The following is a 12,388-nucleotide window of genomic DNA, read 5'->3' as shown; positions in this document are numbered from 1 at the left end:
CAAGAGTATATTATTGAATCAAGGAGTGCATCAATTTTTTTTTTATAACAAAAACTCTCGACAAATCTGAAACTAAAACCAAAGAGAATTTCAGAGTAAAAGAAAACCTAAAAAAAATGAAACAAAATAAAAAGAAACTTGCAAACTAAAAATGCAAAGCAATCCAAAGCACAAATCCCTAAAGAAGTACGAAGATACTGAAATCTCTGTAAATCCAAAGGTTTTGTAAACAAATCACCCAACTGTTTCTCCGTCTCAACATGTTCTAGTGCTATTGTTTTGTCTTGTTACATTTCAGATTATGTGAAGTTCTAACAACATAGCAATTATCAGATGTTCTAGATCCAAAACATATAACATTACCATCATGATCTAGAATAGTATAATCATTTTTAGAGAATTTTACATCATAACCTTCATCACAAAATTGAATGATGCTTAATAGATTTGCTTTCAACCCCTTAACATATATAACATTTTCGAGAGTAGGAATCCCTGGAGTACATGCCTTTCCTTTACCTATTACCTTGGATGAATTACCGTCTTCGAATGTCACAACTCCCCCTTCATGTTTTACAAGATTAGAAAATAAAGACTTGTCACCCAACATATGTCTTGAACAGCCACTATCTAAATACCACAATTCAGAATTTAAGGCTTTCAAGGCAGTATGCACAACATAATATTTCAAATCAGATTTTTTGATCCATATGGCCTTTGTTTTCATCCCATAAATAAAAACACTTCTAGGTTTTTGCAAAAATTTACAATGTGGTCGAATATGCCCTAAAATGCCGCAATGATAGCATGTCAAAACAAACCTTTTTCTACTCACCTTTTGTTGAGGAGTGTGACTAGAGTATACCTTTGGTACTGTCGAAGATTCACCAGTTTGTATATTCAAGTTCTGTTTAGAAGGGTTCATCCAGGATTGCTTTGAAAATGCGATTGATAGCTTTATGTATTCTTTCTTTTGTATACCTGTAGAAACAAAGACAGTTTTGTTATTATTTGAATTACCGGTGTATCCAACACCATACCTGTCCTTTCCAGGGATCTGAGCTTTTAGAATCTCGTCGAGTTTGTTCTTCCCTTTTAGAAATGTAACTTCCTTATGCAATCGCTCTAGTTCAATTTCATCAGCCTTCATTTTATTTTTTGCATTGTCAAGTTGTTCAGAAAGGTCTTTGACACGTTCAAGCTCCAATTTGTACATCTCTTCAAAATGAATTCTTTCTGGTTCGATTACCTTGAGTCGTTAAAGTAATCTAAGATTACTTTTCTTGAGTTTAAACGACTCAAGGTACAAGTCATCATATGCCTTTTGAATTTCAGATTCATCTTCCTCAGCTGGTAACATATCAAGATCATCTGTACTATCAGTATCAACAACAGAGTCAGTATTAAGTAGAGAAGAGGCAAATGCTACAAAGTTTTCTTTATCTTTTTCAGAATCATCATCAGATTCATCTGAGTCATTCCAAGTAACTTTCATAGCTTTACCTTTCCTCTTTAGACGATTAGGGCATTCTTGTGCGATGTGCCCAAAACTAGAACATTCAAAACATCGAATTTTATTCTCAGAATTCTTATTTTTTTTGTTTGACATTATTGTTGCTCACATCTGTATTCGAACTCACAGAATTCTTCTTTTTCACAAAGGCTTTGCTTTTCTCAAGTTTTTCAGCGTTCAACTTGTTTGGCTTTTGAAAGAATTTATTGAACTTTTTGACAAACATAGTCAACATCTCAATATCTAAATCACCTTCATCATCAGACTCCTCTAAATTTTGTTCAACTGTGGATAGGGCCATCCCTTTGGACTTCCTCGGTTTTGAAAGACTGGACTCAAATGTTTGTAGATTTCCTACCAATTGTTCAACTTTCATAGAATCGATGTCTTTACTCTCCTCAATAGCTGTAACTTTCGCCTGAAACCTTTCTGGAAAAGACCTAAGGATCTTACGGATAATTTTGTTTTCAAGAATTTTCTCTCCAAGATTGAAACTGGAGTTGACTATATCACTCAGCTTTGCATAGAACTCATCAAATGTCTCATTCTCCTCCATACGTAGGGTTTCAAAACTAGTAGTCAACCTCTGAAGTTTCGAAAGTTTTACAACCACAGTTCCTTCATGAGTTGAATTCTTCAGGTTGCGTTCGAACGCGTTTGTGAACGCTGCTCTCGGTCTGTGTGAACGCAGATTTCACGTTCGAACTCGTTTGTGAACGCACCGCGTTCGAACTCGTTTGTAAACGCGGCTCTCTGTCTGTGTGAACATAGATTTCGCGTTCGAACTCATTTGTGAATGCACCGCGTTCGAACGCGTTTGTGAACGCGGTGTGAACTCAACAGCTTTTCTCCAATAACCTTGCAATTCTTCAAACCAGAGATATTCTAGACTTGTATAAAGTTCATACACATGTAAAAACTACACTTAGAATATTTTGTACACAATTGCCAACAAATAAAAACCTAACAAATACAAGAAATGTACAAAAAATAGAGCGGCGGATGCACTATCACGCTAACCCGATACCGCCGAGCTTGTAACCTATTCTTCACCTAATTTTTCTTTTCTTGATGAGCTGAGATATGCATGTACATCAGACTGAGATGTTTTGAGATTGTTACAAGAGGTGTTGGATGATTCAAAGCGCCATCCAGAGTTAGAGAATCGAGGCGATTTGTTGCTAGACCATAGATGCATTCAAGTGCCCGCAAATAATGGATTGCAGAAGAAATTGTTAGAGCACTTCCAGCAAACTCCAGAGGCTGGTCATGAGTGTGTCTTGAGGACTTATATAAGGATATTACAGAGTTGCACATGGCCAGGATTGAGGCGAGATGTGAGAAGTTTTGTCCATGCTTGCGAAGTCTATCAAAGGGCTAAGGTAACCACATTGAAATCGACCGGATTACTACAGCCTTTACCTATACCAGATCGTGTTTTGGATGACAGCCAAAATGATTATGCAATTGGATTATTGGTTTCTTACCTCCTATATTTTCTCTATTCTCTCCACCCTAATCTCCCTCCTCTATCTTCACCAACCTACCACCTCTACCATTGGCAAGGTCTCTCCTACCTTCTAATCTCCCTCGTTTGTCGAGTCCTCCCTCTTCCTTGGGATCTCAAGCACTTCTTCCCCTTCATCTTTATCCCTTAAACAACATCACTCATCCACCCTCATCTCTATTATCATCCATAACTCTAACATCCACTCCACCCATCACCACCACCATCATCCGCATAAATCATAATTTCATCCCTATTTCTGTTCGAATCTGTGAAGCGTGTAAATACAAAAAAAATATAGATTAGGGAGTTACAGATCGATTCCACATGGTTTTGTAATTTTTTGACTATAATAAAATATTTGGTGAATATTTTTCCTTGGTTGCACACACTACTTCTTACAATAAATCCATATATTTGAAGGAAATCGTTTCGTAGCCTATCAGAGGAGAAACAGGCTGGCCCTATGGGAATAGGGAGATCGATGAACAAGAGAGATTAAAAGCAAGACGAGACTATTCTAATAGAAGAGACGGTGGTAGTTGCCAATGGGAGAGGTTGAGGTTGACAACCAAGTTGAGAGATAAAGGCAATGTAATATTACTTTCTTCTTTGATTCCCTAAAATTAAGGTTGAACTCCATATATTTATAGAAATTAACCCTAAATAAACTAAATAACTTGGCAAAAGTAGTATTACTTATCCTTCTCTGATTAATTCTTCATTCCACTACAAATAGAGTCCGAATCTGAAAAAACTTTGAATATAAAAGTTTTAGATCATGATGTCTCTGATCTTATTCAGCTAGATCCATAATATTTGGACACCAGATGGATATCTTCATAAAATTTTCTCAAATTTGTGCAGAATTAGATTTAGGTAATAAACAAATTCTAATTTACTAGGATTTTGACTAAAACGCATAAGATAATAAGATAAATAAACTCGATTCATCAAGCCCGATGTCTTCTGAGGTGATCTGATCTGACCCGGTTCATATCACTTTGATAAGTATGTTCTATGTGAGAACTAAAATCTCACAAATAATGAACTTGAAACTCCTTGAGTTTTTATTGTGTCCTATTAACTAGTTCAGCTCCTTTGAAATGCTACAAGTAATAGAAGATGTGTGACTAACATTCAGACTCAAATTGTTCTCCATGCAATGATAGAAATTTTAAGTTTCTTTACATGAAGGACTTATATAGATGAAATGCTTTGTCTACCTTTAGATTGTACAACACATTTCAAAGTGTTTTACGTTTAGAAACTTGCAATTACATAAATTTTGCACTTACAATCTCCCCATTGTAATTTCGTGACATAATACTTTGTAAACAATTTTTTATTCAATAATACCTTTCTATGATCGCATCATGTTCAGATTTGATTGATACATCTTATGACCTTGATGGATTTCTTCACTTAGATTTTGAATTTTATGGTTTACATGAGTTTTTGATTGCACCTACACTAACATGAAAATTGAGTGATACATAGTTTAGTTTCGAACAGACACCGAGGCAATCTAATTTCACATAGTGATTCATCGAGAATGAGTTCAAGTACGAGATGAACTTCAATCCATGGTCGCTATAATGCCCTCGCTCAATGGACATGTGCATGCCCATGCGCCCACATTCGACACGCGTGCATACGATAGAATGGACATGGTCATCATGCGAAGAGATACACATGTACTCACATACTCTATCTCAAGATAAATTATACTATCATCCAAATAAACATATTAACATATGGTAATCCAAATCCATAACAACCAAACTAGACGATTGCATGATCTAGCAAAACCCATACTTGCTACGATAAACTATCAAGATACAACTAAAATAACTTATACATGAGTATAATATAATCCGGCTTGTATAATTAAATCACTATTTAATACAATAGGGTACAAATATATTCAAAATGGTATAACTCAATTTCTATATAAACTAACTTTTATATCATCTCATGTCTAGCTCATCTCATCTTTAGTCTAAAATATCTCTTCATAATATCTTAAGTCGCCATTAAGTACCACATATTTTGGGGGGTTAGAAAAGAAATAAATAGACTCAAGAGTTAAAATCTTAGTGAATAGACCTTACCCCAAATTAGCAATGTCAAATAGAGAGTAAATTATATACTAAATAATATGAATCAAAAGTAAGCATCATGTGTATATAAATGTCTCATCAATGATATAAAAATATATTATTTGGAGTGTCCAGAGGAGACCCATGAGGAGATTATGGAGGAGGGCGTGGAGGAAGATATCCAAGCTAAAATATCGATGCATGCATATTCGGGTAGTTCCATGCCAAGGACGTTACGAGTAGAAGAACTCGTTAGAAAGTATTATGTGCACATCCTCATCAATTCAGGGAGTACACACAACTTTCTAGATGAGAGGCTAGTGAGGAGATTGGGTTTGGATGCCGAACCGACTATGGGGTTTGACGTTGCTATTAGAGACGGCACGAAGCCTAGGGCAGAGAGCTTGTGTCGCCGAGTCGGTATACGGGTGCAAGGACACGACATCATTGTGGACTTGTATTCGTTGGCGCTACGAGGAGCGGATATTGTCCTTGGTGCTCAGTGGTTACAGAGTTTGGGACCCGTCACATTTGATTTCTGGAGCATGTGAATGAAATATAAACAAGGAAACAAAGATGTGCGACTTGATGGTATTCGGTCTTCGCCGATTCCTACGATGCAGCCTATGGTGGGGCTGTCTTGTGCGTATGATTTGGCCTATCTTCTTCAGTTAGGACCAGTATGAGATGAGCCTCAAACAAGTTCAAGTACTACCATTGAATTGTCTAATTTATTAGATAACTTTTCTGGACTGTTTGAGGAACCACAGGAGTTGCCACCGAGGAGAGCGGTGGCTGCACTAACGAACGTGAGGCCATATCAGTATCCACATGTACAAAAAGAAGTTATCTCAAAGATGGTAGCCAAGATGTTAGAGCAAAGCCTCATACAACCAAGTCATAGCTCATACTCATCTTCCGTGTGCGAAAAAAGGATGGGACATGGTATTTTTGTGTCGACTATCGAGCACTAAACGCTATTACCGTCAAGGACTGGTATCCCATTCCGGTTATCGAGGAGTTGCTGGATGAGCTTTTAGGGTTGACTATATTTAGTAAGCTTGACTTGAGGGCCGGGTATCATCAAATTAGAGTTCACCCGGCGGATGTGCACAAAACTATATTTCGAACTCCGGACGGGCATTACGAGTTTTAGTGATGCCTTTTGCTCTCACCAGTACTCCAGCTACCTTTCAAAGCCTCATGAATGATATATTTCGGCCTCTATTGTGATAGTATGTCTTGGTATTTTATTGAATTTGAGCATTGGCGGCATTTAGAGGACGTGCTGAATTTGTTGGAACAAAACCAATTGAAGATCAAGAAGTCCAAGTGCCTATGGGGAGTACCAAAGGTGGAGTATTTAGGCCACATCATTTTAGCGGATGGTGTAGCGATAGATCCTCAAAAGGTTGCATGTATGATCGCTTGGCATATTTCTACTACTACCACCGGATTGAAAGGATTTTTGGGGCTGACAGCTTATTATCGTCGATTAATCACCGGATATGGAAAGATCATTGCTCTTCTCAGTTCTTTGTTGAAGAAGGATTCTTTTAGATGGATGGATGAAGCCACTTCAGCCTTTGAAAAATTAAAAACAGCAATGACGACGGCACCCGTTCTAGCGCTACCGGACTTCACCAAAGAATTCATTACTGAATGTGATGCATCGGGTGTTGGCATAAGAGTTGTACTAATGCAAGAAGGATGTCCCATTGCCTATTTTAGTAAGGCTTTATCGCAAAAATCTCAACAATTATCGACTTATGAGAGAGAGACGTTGGTAATTCTGCACGCGGTGACAAAGTGGAGACCTTATTTAATCGGTAGATAATTCATTATTCGAACCGATCAAAAGAGCCTTCCATACTTTATGGGACAGCGCATACACACTCCGGCACAGCAACGATGAGTCACAAAATTACTGGGGTATGATTATGAAATTCAATACAAGAAGGGAATGGAAATAGTTTGGAGCTACACTCCGGCCAAAATTACTGGGGTATTGGTCCAGTTGCATATCGTTTGGAGCTGTCGGAAGGGTTGAGAGTGCACTTTATCTTTCATGTTTCATTATCGAGAGTGCACTTTGTCTTTCATGTTTCATTATTGAGAGAGCACATTGGAGATCATGAGATTATTGGATTGATTCTACCGAAGCCATTGGAGGAGATAGAGATTGTAGAGCCAGTTCGAGTACTTGCTAGACGCCGCCACCAACAACGAGGCGACATGGGAACGCCCGCTTTCGCAAATTGAGTGACTTGGCAAGCCATCTGATGAGGCGACATGGGAGTTGGAGACTAATATCTTGGAGTGTTTTCCTAACTTTTCACCTTGAGGGCAAGGTGGGGGAAGCGTGGTGGGCTGATACACTTAGTTAGGATCTTTTCTTATTGCATTAGGTATTTATTTTTATTAAAATAAAATTCCTTTAGGTCGCGTTCAAATGCAGGTGGAGTCACGTTCGAACGCTCTTGTGAACGCCCGCATTCGCAAATCCAAAGAAGGGGCTTTTTTGGGTGCATTCAAACGCCCCCGCGTTTAAATGCAATCAGGCACGTTTGAACGCGATCGACGAGAATCCTCTAGAATTAGGGTTTCATATTGTTTTAGGACTTGTTGGCTAGCCTCTATAAATATGTGGATGGAAACCAACTTCATTATACTATTAGATTCTTGATTTCTTGCCTCCTATCTTCTCTCTAGACTCCCTCCTCCCTCTTCACCATCCTTCCACCTCTACTGTTGGCAAAGTTTCTTCTCGCTTCTAATCTCTCTCGTTTGTCAAATCACCCCTCTTCTTTGGGATCTCAACCACTTCGTTCCCTTCGTCTACTTCCCTTAATCACTTCCACAATCCACCCTCATCTCTATACCCATCCATAACTCTAACATCCACTCCACCCGTCACTACCACCATCAACCATGTTATTCTGTGTTTTCGTCCCTACTATAGTTCGAATATGCCAAGGGAGTAAATACAAAAGTTGTAAATTAAGAAGTTATGGATCCAACCCAATTAGTTTCGGAATTTTATGACTATCAAAGAATATCTGACGAATATTTTTCCATGATTATGCGAACTGCTTCTTACAATAAATTCAGATCTTAAGGTATTATTCTGTAGCTGATCTTTTAGTTCCAGATCCTATCACACAAATAGATATTTCAACCCTACTGCCAATAGATCTCGCGCCTCTTTGTACGCAATGACTTGGAGGAGCGCAAAAAGAGAGGCTGGTATTTTTACTGTGAGAACGGTTTTACCCCTAGTCATAAATGCAAGCATTAGCCAGCCCACGCCATGTTCTTAAGTTGTCTCAAGGAGGATGAACTTGGGTCCTCCGACTAGCATGACAAGCTATACGAGTACAATGATTTGAGAGACTAGTCACCTCGAGGATAAGGTGTCGTTAGCATGGTGAATGTTACGAACCAAATCTGGAACGATCCATTTGTAGGATGATCCTAAGATTTTGAGGTAGTAATCTCGGAAGTCTCACATCTAATGGCTTTGGAATGAAGTCAATCGGAGATGTGGATGGAAAGTTATGGTTAAAATAGTAGAGCAAGGCCAAATAGGGCAGAACGGTAAATAACAGCGTTGCGGCAGTCATCGAAGGGTGACGAATGGCCAAGGGTGGTGGTGAACGACCGTATAGTAGGGTGACTGCTGGAGGAAGATAGTGACTAATGTTTGGATATTTGAAAAGGTTCTACGGTTGTGATCTACTCATATGAAGATAAAAACTATCTAATAGCTACGATAAAAAAATAAGAAGATAAGAAATATTTGGGTAAACTCAAATGCATTCAACGCATAAACAATTAGGGCTGTATTCCTCATATTTATAGAGACTAGTCCTAAATTGACTCAACCTATGATTTGCTTGAGGGCTTACATTAAATATAAACATGACCTAGAGATAAACATAACTTAGCTAAATCACACTTTCTTATCCTTCTCAGAATGTTTCTTCTTTCTGTTATAGATAGAGTCTTAATTCGGAGAAGTCTTGAATATAAAAGTTGTAGATAAGGACGTCTTCGATCTTCTCCTAGTGATTTAGTAATATTTAGTCACCCGAATAATATTTGCAGAATATTTTTCTGAAACTGCATAGGAGTTAATTAAACTGAACTTAGGTGATTAAATAAACTCTAATCTACTTAGACTCTAACTAAACTACATAAGTAGAATAAATAAGATAACTAGACTCGATTCATCAAGCCCAATGTCCCTATGATGTGATCCGATCTGATCTGGATCACATCTATGAATTATTATGATCCGGCCACGTGGGTTAATTCAGTCAAGTAAAATTGAGTTGGGCCAAGTTAGTTAGTTAGATTTATTTATTCTTTTTAAATTCAAATAAAGTGGATAATCTGTATGTGGATCCGATCCATTAGGACTTTAAGTCATTAGTTGATTATTATGGTTGAATGAATCTTAAGTTTAACCAATTTATTATTATTGTCTTTATCTTTTACTATAGTCGTTAGATCACTTTTATCTTTGTAGGAATAGATCGTAACCATAGAATCCTTTCATACTTTCAAACCCTAGCCACCATCCTTCACCATGAGCCACCTACTATACGGTCCATCACTACCCCTGGCCGTTCGTCACACTCCAACAACCGCCATAACGTCGGATATTTACCGATCTATCATGTTTTGACCTTCTTCCACTATTTTAATTTTAACTTTTCATCTCAACCTTTAATTCATGTAAAACAAAAGTCATTGGAACCCAAACTCATGAGGCTACCACTTATAAAAATATTTTAATTCTTTTACATCTAAATCAGTCCAAATCTAGTTCACAACAACCTAGATATCCAACTAGCTAATAAAAATCACATCAGAATAACTCACCATATATTTCCTAGCGAAGGACATGTGTTCAAATGTTTGCTCGCACAAAAACTACTAAATTTGAATGTTGGCCCAAAGAATCGTGAATATATCAAGCAATTAATCAACTCTAAGCATGTTACAAACTAGATTTGGATGTAAAAAAATTATGAAAATTTAGGTTGTGTAGTCCATGAGTTAGGATTTTAATGGCTCTAGTTTCACCTAAATTGAATATCAAGATGAAAAGATATAAATAAAAGAGTGGAGTAAGGTTAGAACGGGGCAGAACGGTAAATATCCGATATTGTTGCGGTTGTCGGAAGGTAGCGAATGGCCAAGGGTGGTAGTGGATGGCTGATATGGTGGCTGCTGAAGGTGATGGTGGCTTTGGGTTGGAGGTAGAATTAGGATTCTAAGTTAAATCTACTTTTAGGAAAATAAACGACTATGATTAATTTACTTTTATTCCTAAGATAGTTTAAGGCTAAAATATAATTCTTAATTCTTCATTAGATACTTGGATAATTAAACAAAGAAGCTCAGCCTCTCTATATATAGAGGTTGGGTACAATGAGTCATACTCAGATTTAACCCTAAGGCTTATATGATTTGAATTAGGACTTGCCTTAAAGGCTTAGATGACTTAATTGAACTCGTCTTAATAACTTATGGGACTTAATTGAATTTGCCTTAGTGGTTTAAATGTCTTAATTAGGCTTGCCTTAAGGGCTTACATAAGAAATAAACATGAATCAATTAAAAGATAAATAGACTTGATTCATTGAGCCCAATGTCCTCATAATGCGATCCAATCTGACTCGGTTCGCATCAATCCACCACGCTTTCAACCACCTTGTCCTCAAGGTGTCCATGGTGGTTTTCGTATCTTCCATCACTCTTGAACTGCATGTGGATCTAGTTTATCACATAGAGAAGGGCCCAATAGTGGGTTCTGCTCTAGGGTTCACTTATTCGAGCCATAGTCTACCTTAGCTATGAGTGGCTCAAGCTAAATCCTAGCCATGAGTGGTTCGAGCCAAGGTCTTAGTGCATACAATTTAGGCCACGGCTCGGGCGCGGTGGTCCAATTAAGTGATCAGTCATGATGGTTTGGGCTAGTGGGGCTTGGATCGTCGCTAGTGGAAAACTAGAGTTTTGATCTTTATTTTTCATTGCGTCTTGGAAAGATGACAATGGGGCCACCACTAGGGGATGCTCTAGTGTCGCGTCAATGGTGGAAACGGTTTGCAAAGATGGTAGGAGCTCCACCGTAGCCGGAGGTGGTGATTTGGTCGCGGTTTGGGTCAGCGCTTCGCCTCCCTCATGGTTTGGACTTTCATGTCATAGGGAGGTTGGTTCCACTGTGGCCGATGGTGCTGGTGATGTAAGGGGGGGTGTCGAGCCATGATTGCTACCATCAAGGCTTAGAGAGCCTTTTCGATCCTTGTGGAGCTCTCTTTTGATGACTCATCAACGCCTTTGCCTATGCAGATGGTTCATCACCGATGGTTGCTGGTGGTGGCGGTGCCACTTGATAAGACCCAATCGATATGGAGATGAGTTCTTAGTCCTCTATGGTTGCTCCCTCAGGTTAGCTTTAGATCACGCGTTCACCATCGTCAAAGGAACGTCGGCTCTGATATCAATGTTATGAACTAGATCTAGACCGACCTGAATGTAAGAAAATTATGAAATTTAATGTGTTAGTAGTCTTATAAGTTAGAATTCTAATTGATCCAATTTCACCTAAATCGGAGGTCAGGACGAAAAGATATAAATAAGAAAATGAAGAAAGGTCAGAATGTGGCAGAATGATAAATATCTGACATTGTGACGATCGTCGAAGGGTGGCGGACGACCAAGGGTGGTGGTGGACGGTTGTAAGGTAGGGTGGCTGCTGAAGGTGATGATGGCTTTGGGTTGGATATAAAATTAGGGTTCTAAGTTCGATCTACTCCTAGAAAAATAAATGATTATAATGAATTTACCTTTACTCCTAAATTATCTTACCCTTACTCCTAGGATAGTCTAAGGCTAAAAAATAATTCTTAATTCTTCATCGAATGCTTGGATGATTAAATGAAGAAGCCTAGCTCTTCTATATAAAGGTTAGGTACATACATTGAGTCCTACCCGGACTTACCCTAAATTCTTATATGACTCGAACTAGGATTTGCCTTAGAGGCTTACATGACTTAATTGAACTTACCTTAGTTACTTACTTGACTTAACTGAACTTATCTTAGTGACTTATGTGACTTAATTGAACTTATCTTAGTGGCTTACATGTCTTAATTATACTTGTCTTAAGGGCTTACATTAGAGATAAATATAAATCATTTAAAAGATAAATAGACTTGATCCATCAAGTCTAATGTCCTCATGATGCGATCTAAT

Source organism: Typha angustifolia, chromosome 3 (genome assembly GCF_048772165.1).
Source record: "Typha angustifolia cultivar Huaian chromosome 3, ASM4877216v1, whole genome shotgun sequence".
In the NCBI taxonomy this organism is placed as follows: domain Eukaryota; kingdom Viridiplantae; phylum Streptophyta; class Magnoliopsida; order Poales; family Typhaceae; genus Typha; species Typha angustifolia.
The sequence above is the reverse complement of the archived record's forward strand: the minus strand, read 5'-3'. Positions refer to the sequence as shown.